The sequence below is a fragment of the Solanum verrucosum genome, unplaced genomic scaffold, assembly GCF_900185275.1.
Source record: "Solanum verrucosum unplaced genomic scaffold, falcon-dt-bn FXZP01000302.1, whole genome shotgun sequence".
In the NCBI taxonomy this organism is placed as follows: Eukaryota; Viridiplantae; Streptophyta; class Magnoliopsida; order Solanales; family Solanaceae; genus Solanum; species Solanum verrucosum.
In genome coordinates this window covers 2,015,028-2,022,903 of record NW_026019914.1, presented here as the reverse complement: position 1 = coordinate 2,022,903, position 7,876 = coordinate 2,015,028, and the positions used below count along the sequence as shown (strand labels likewise).

The 7,876-nt window shown below is 37.5% G+C and overlaps 1 pseudogene; it reads left to right on the top strand.

Moving 5' to 3' along the window:
- The first annotated feature begins 3,439 nt into the window (after positions 1-3,439).
- On the top strand, positions 3,440-7,460 carry LOC125822186 (cytochrome P450 711A1-like; annotated as a pseudogene).
- Positions 7,461-7,876: the final 416 nt, after the last annotated feature.

Below are 7,876 nucleotides of genomic sequence, written 5' to 3'. Positions count from 1 at the left end.
GGTTTTTAGCCACACATCAAGAAATAACAAAATACACCTAAAATGATACTATAATAAAATGGGTATAAGAAATTAAAACTTGATATAGGCAAAGGAAGAAGAATGGAGAAGACCCACTTCCAACTTGGGGAAGATGAAATCCTTCTCTCTTCAAGTCTCCCAAAAAATCCTCTCCAAACATGAAAGAAAATATCTAAAAATGTACTATTCTATTCTGAAAAAATAATAATTGTTCGGAACTTCTAAGATTAATAAAGAGTTTAGTATTTATAGCCATCAGAAATTAGTGCAGACGGATAGTTCGGTGAGGTAAGTCAAGTCCGCCGAATGGCTCGGCGACTCACCCTTCTTTTGTCTCATTGCCATTGAGTGCTTGCCTACAACATCCTCACATTCTGGATTATTGGGCGGTATAGTACTTCTTCGTGAAACTATTCGGTGAAGCACCGACTGCTCCTTTCATTGCCTTTTTGATCCTCTTCCTTCATGGCGTCGCATATTGGAGCAAAGGGCAGAGTCTGTCCTTTTGGCGAATAGCGAATGGTTCTTGCGATGCTCATGCTTCAGCTTCTTCATTCTTTTCATTTTTTTGTTCCTTTTTGCGCTTAAGTGTCCATGCTTTCACTAAAACTTAGGAGTTTTCATTAGATATTGATACAAAATAAGCATTCGAGGACACTATTTCTATCAAAATAAAGCCCTAAATGAGTCCAATTTGTGGACTCATCTGTACGCAGTCTCGAACATTGCTTCCTCAAGGTCAGCCAGATTATCATAACCCTTAGCATCTTGTAACTCTATATGCTTCTCATCGGTATCTATCTCCAACTTATCAACTGCCATATCATCCCGATGTACATCTCTAGTGGTGGCCGGAATAATCTTAGAAGTCGTTGGGGCATCTATATCATCCGCTGCATCCAATAGTGAAGTGAAGTATGTGGACTTCAAGTAGTCCACGTCCTTCCTCAGATCTGCAACCTTGGCTTCCAAAGATGTCACCTCAAAAGACTCCCCCTGTCTATTCTCATAAGTCGGGACTCTCGCAGTCAAATCATCAACAGAAGTTCGGAGAGGGGTAAGTGAAGCAAGGATGGCACTCTCAATAATCCATGGGACTGCAGCCTCTAGTTAGGTAGCCCTCACATTAGCCGAATGGTCCAAGTGCACCATTTTCACGGTCATATCCTGAGTAATCCAGGCAGGCTGGGCTGTAGTAGAAGTGCAAGGAGCCTGGGAGGAAGAAGTGGGTGCAGAGGTACCTGAGGGCTCAGAAGTCGGAGTAGGCAAGGCTGCCTCTACATGAGTCGCCTCTATGTAAATCTCCGGGGATGTGTCCACCGAAGCTTCTCTCCTCTTGTTTTCCTTCTCCTGAGTGTACTCGGCCTCAATACGCCGAATATAAGTGAAAGATGAAGGAGATACCACAATATCTCTCGTCGCATCCCGAGGAACTCCAACACAACTCTGTAATCAGCACCGGGTATGGAAGAGAAGTTTGCCTCTGCTTAGCCCTCATGGCCATCTCTTGTTCAGTAATAAGCCCCAAGTTGAGCCACCTCTTTGCTAAAATCGATCCTAAAAAGGCTGCCTTTGCATGACGGAGGATGGATTCATTCTGCTAAGGCATGATGGAGTTGCTGATGAATCCTAACCACTACCGCGCAGCTACAATCAAATCATTCTTCTCTATCTGGACTCCCGCCTCAATCCACCTCTAGTGGTATAACAAATAAGTGGGGCAATCTAGCCCTTCAGGTCATCCAAGGACTGATCTATGATGAGTCCACAAATTGGACTCATTTAGGGCTATATTTTAATAGAAATTGTGTCCTTAAATGCTTATTTAATCTCAATATCTAATGAAAACCCTTAAGTTTTAAGTATTTGAAGTTTGAAGGGAAGCATGGACACTACTTCGCAAAAAGGAATGAAATTGAATAAAGAAAATGACGGCCTGAGGATCACCAAGTCCACTTGGCGAGTTACCAAAGGCTCTCACTTCACCTTTTGTTCCAGTGTGCTGAGCCTTGAAGGAAATGATCAATTCGGTGGAAAAAGGGAGCAGTTGGTGCATCGTCGAGAAGTTCCGCGAAGCAGTACTATGTCGCCCAATGACCCAGAGCAGGACGATGCCGACTGATGGTACAACATGGCGATGAACTACACAAAAGGGTGAATCGCCAAGTTTATCGGTGATTCTGACTAATGTCGCTGAATGATCCGCTATGACACAAATTTTTGAAAACTATAAATACTCGTTGAGAGTTATAGCTTAGTATCAGATTTTAGTATCATTAGATTTTCAATAAAAAACAATTAATATAATTTTAATACTTTTTCATTTTTGCTCTAAGTTTGAGAGGATTTTGAAACTTGAAGAAGAAGAGGGTTTCATCTCTAAGGATTTGGACTTGGGTCTCTTAGATTCTTCATTCGTGGCCTGTAACAAGACTTAAATCTTCATACCTACTTGAATGCAAGCTCATTTAGGTATAAATTTCTATCTCTTGATGTGTGGGTAAAAACTCCAATTCTTGGGGTGTGATTTAGCAAATATGGGTTAAGACTGTTGTTGGGTCTTGCTTGCTGATAGCTTAGATGTAGTTTAATGGTGATTTCGTGTAGTAGTTGTGGTTAAATTTAACAAATTTATAGTTTAAAATACGAGTTTATTTATGTGTTTCCGGCTTGCTTGAGAGAGAGGTTGTGAAACCAAGACTACTAGATTGATGGCCTAAGGAGTGGGTTGGCATGAGGTTAAACTCGAGAGACTCAACCCTAGTACCATATCCTAATACTCAACTCGAGAGAGTGAGTGGGGTAAGGCGTAGGATAGTCTTCATGCGGTAAGTGAGTGTCCGAGAGGAACTCATTTGAAACAGGGTACGTTTTTTGAGAGAGAATTTATTGCCACATATAGTTTAGCCTAGTCACTATTACTCTATAAATTTTCTATCGAAAGCATGTACCAAAAAATTTAGATTAACCTATATTCCGGTCATATCCCAAGAATCGCCTCTCATTTATAAATTTCTTTGTTATTTTTATTGTTTTTGCTATACTTGTGACAAAACCCCCAAATTGATATTTGCCACTTTTCTGTCCCGCTTTAATTTAAAATGTTTTTAATCGTTAATATCTTTAGCTACGACTAGTTAGAACTAAATTTTATTTTTCTATTAATTCTCAAAACCACTCCCTTGGGACTCGACCCCAACCCTTGGTTGGATTATTATACTATTGCACAATCGTAGACACTTGCACTGGAAGTTGTGTCGTTGATTACGCAAACATCAAAATGGCACCGCTGCCGAGGAGTGGTGTTAGTTGAGAATTCTAAGATTAATAGAATTTTTGTTCTTCATAGTTGTAGTTTACTCACTTAATCTTTAGTTTTGATTTGTTGCTTTGTTAATATCCAACAGAGGAAGTGAGCATGGCGAGCTATACTGGGGAGCCAATGGAGTTTCCCCCATTAGAGGTAATGATGTTTCGGGATCGTATCCTCACGTACAAACAAGTTAAGGGAGAAAGGATCGACAAATCATGGTCAAGGTTTAATGAACTGATTAATCAATGCCCAAATTATGACATTCCGGACATAGCTCTCTTTGACTATTTCTACAGAAGTCTTGGTCCTGGAAACAAGAGGTTGGTTGACCAACTCATTCCGAAAGGCATCGCGAAATAGCCATATGTGATAGTAGCTCAACTGCTTAATCAAATGGCTTAAACAAATCAAGAAGTAGAAAAGGACTTCATGTTAGCCTCCCTAATAACCTAGATTGATGAGTTGGCCAAAAAGATGGTGAAGATTGATGTCCAGTGTAAGAGGAAGGATAAATACATCCCTCCTCATGAGCGAAGAAGTCTCAAGGACAATAAGGTTAAGAGTATTGAGGGATTGCTCTCAATAATTCTCTACAGGGTGACTGAGCAAGATAGAGCGCTAAAAGAAATGAAGGAACACTACAAAAAAATCAATATTTTGCGACTGACGAAATCCGTTGCTAATCTATGCTATTCCGTCGCTAAACCAGATTAGCGACGAATTAGCGACGAATTATTGGTTGTTACTATATCGCTCGTTAGTAATCTCTTAGCGACGAAAAAATGAGTTCCGTCACAAGTTTAGTGACGTATTAGAGACGACCGATTTCTGTCGCCACTTGTTAGCGACGGACTGGTCCGTCGTTATACTTATATAACTCATTGCTAATTTCATAATTAATTTCGTCATTTAAAATAAATTCGCGATGAAATTTCTGTCACTAATCCGTCACAAAATATTTTGTTATTTGAGCTAGCACATTTGCCACTTAAATATTTCGTTGCTAATCCGTCGCCAACATTTTTTTATAGCAACGACCAAATCGTCATTAAATTTATTGCCAAAATTTTTCTTGTAAAATCATTTCATTTATTTATTTTAAATATACACTGCTGAAATAAATTAAATAACAATTACTAAATACCTCTAAAATAACAAAAAATCATATAAAATAATATTTAGAGGGTTCAAAATATTCTACAGATGATAAGGCACAAAGATTCTGCTCGTAGTAAGTTTTTGCTTCAAATCCAAGACCCTATATTCTTCTCTTCTTTTCTCCCGGGGCAACTTTGTAGTATGTTTCACATTGATGATCAGATTGAGAGGTTGTTCTTTCCCGTAATATTTCTTCATATTTTCCCTGTAATAAATTGAGATGAAGAGAAAACATTAAAGATTAGGAATAAAATTATAATGGAAGGAAAATGCAGAAACACACATAACCTTTTAGCTTAATTAAATGTGCTATACTTTTTTAGCCAACTTACAATACATTTAAGCTTATATGTATCAATGATTGTGCAGCAAAACCAACTCAATAGCTCCATCTCAAAAAAATAAGTAGCTCAATAAATTCAAAATAAAGAAAACAACTGAAGTGTCTAGCATGGAGTATTTTCCTAAACAAGCCCGAAAGATGAATGTTTACCATTAAATATTATTCATTTTTTTTGTCAAATAAATTTCCGTCAACCCTACAAAATAAATAACACATCTAGTTTTGAAGAGGAAGTTGTTCAACTCAATATGAACCAGAATGATTGAAAGCAATAATTCAGTTGTTCACATGTAAATTCATTGCAACAAGTGTAAACTAAAAGCAAGTTAAATATAAAAATTCAAGGACATACCAAATAGAAGCATTCGATCTCCTATTGCAGCATCCCCTCTTCATCAGAAAGGCTTGGTTTGTACTAGGTAAAAAAGCTAAAGTTGATTCCTTTAACTAGAAGAAGGCTAATGTTGTGTTAATTATACAAGGACTCAAGATGGTCAACAATGAGAAATACTATTCTATCTGTCTACCAGCCATCTTATCTTGCTAAGTTAGTGTCAATCATGCAATCGTATATCGAGTCTGCGACTAAAAATCATGATTCTGAGGGAGGTCTCACATGCTCTGATCTCTCTCTCAAGTTAGCAACATATGTAATTGGACAAGCTTATTTTGGTGTGGATTTTTGACTTTCTAAACCAATATCAGACAAGATGAGTCTTCATCAAGTTCTCAAAATAATCCCAGGTACTATGGACTGAAAGATGGAAAGAACATACAAGAATTTAAGCAGTAGGCTGGATGAGATAGTGGCAAAGAGGACGGAGGAAAAAGAAAGTAGCTCGAAAAGCTTTTTGTTGCTTATAATGCAGACAATGGAGTCAAATAAGTTAGCTAAGAATGTTTTCACCTCAGATTATATCGATGTTGTAACTTATGAGCACTTGCTGGCGGGTTCTGCAACAACATCTTTTACTTTCTCTTCTATCATTTGTCTGGTTGCTTGCCATCCAGAAGTTGAGCAGAAGTTGCTTGCTGAGATAGACGCTTTTGGCCTTGATGATCACATACCCACTGCCGATGATCTTCAGCAGAAATTCTCGTACCTCGATAAGGTAAATGTCATTATTTTATATTTACAAGAAGTTCGTATACACTACAAGTAGAAAAAAAAGAGAAGAGATAATGAGAACTAGTTTATTAAACCATTCTCATTCTTCTTGTAACTGCTTGTACATTTTAGGTAATCAAAAAAGCAATGAGATTTTACATTGTCTCGGCCTTAATTGCCAGAGAAACATCAGCCGAAGTGGAGATTGGAGGCTATAAACTTCCTAAGATTAATATCTGTAACTTTTACTATTTCAAATGCAACTTCACATGTAACTCAATTCTATGTCTAAAAAAGATGAAGTTTACACATAGTCATCACACAGTCAAGCACAGTCAAGATGTGATCAACTTATCTCAGTTTTATGATAATTGAGCAAATGATCTAAATAATAACATACTTGCTACAAATGAACACTGGAAACCAAGTCCGGAACAAGTTAAACATACCTACCAGCTTTTTGATTTTTTTTTACAACAACAAGCTATTGTATTGGTTGTCATTACCCTAATCATTCTATATCACTGGACTCAAACATATATATCACTGTCTTTATAAGTGACTTACAAGCATATATAATTGCTCATTACCAATAACTCTTAACACTATGAGATTTTTGTAATTTATACTTTAATTAATACATATTTATACCTTCATTTATCACTTAACACTCACAAATTAGTAGAGTCTGAGTTCATGTAAACATCACTGATGTGGGTATTAACCTTTTTGAACAAAAAAAAAGAAATGGAAAGAGTACTGCATACCATCTTAAAAATCAATTGGAGGAAGAATACGTATTTATGATTATACTATGACTTAATCCATACAGAAGATTTAGGCTAACACATAATTAATACTTCGATATTCAAAATTGAAAAAAACACCATTTATAAAGGACACATAGCCAATAATTTCTGTAGGTTGAGGTGGAGGAAGAATGATTGGAAAAAACATATAACAACTCCATTGTATGTATGGTCCCAAATAGAACACGTTGAACTTTGAAGTATTGTGCTGTGTATTTAGTCATGTCAACAATCAACTATGTTTTACCTAAACAAACTTTTTTTTAGATACAAAGACGACCATTTATTATGTAACAAGACGGAATTAAAATGCTAGTGTTGCAGGGGGTAAATGGAAGTTACCATGAGATTAAAATGTGACTATTGGTGGTTCACTGTCTGCTGCTGTCGCGGCTACTGCTGATAGTTATCGCCGGCTGCTGTTGTTCGGAGTCGATGATTCTTGGTGGCTCACCGGTCGGAGCTTCTGTTCACCGGAGAAGCAACGCTGGAGAGGAGAGGAAGAGCAGCAGTCTCGCTGCTGCTGCTGGCATAGAGGGGATGGAGAAGGGCAACGGGAGAGAAGAGGAAAAGGGGAGGAGAGGAGAGCGACGTCTCCTCTTGTTCTCACCGGAGATGGTGGACAGAGATGGGTGGCTGCCTCGCCGGAGATGGCAGACAGAGAAGAGACGAGGAGGAACAGAAGAAGGTGGGGTGCCACGGATCTAGAGAAAAGAAAAATGAGAAATTTAGGTTTGGGTCTTTTGATAGATAAAAATAGGAAAGCTAGGGAGTTAGATCTTGACCCTAGGATTAATTTGAAATGAGAGGCTAAGATTGAAAGGATGAGATCAACGGTCAAGATTAAAAGATGGGGGTTGGCTTGAAATCTGAAATTGGAGTGAATTTCAACGGAATTAGTGACAGATTCTAATATCCGTCGCTTTTAAATAAATATATATATTTAGAAAATATTATATTGACAGATATTTTTGTCACTATATAATATAATTTTTATAAAAATATATTTAATAGTTTAGCAACCTTTTTTCCGTCACTAATTCAGTTGCCCAATATTAATTAAATTTGTCACCACTACTTTGTAACTAAATCCGTAGGAAAAATTGGGCGCCAAATTTTCACGC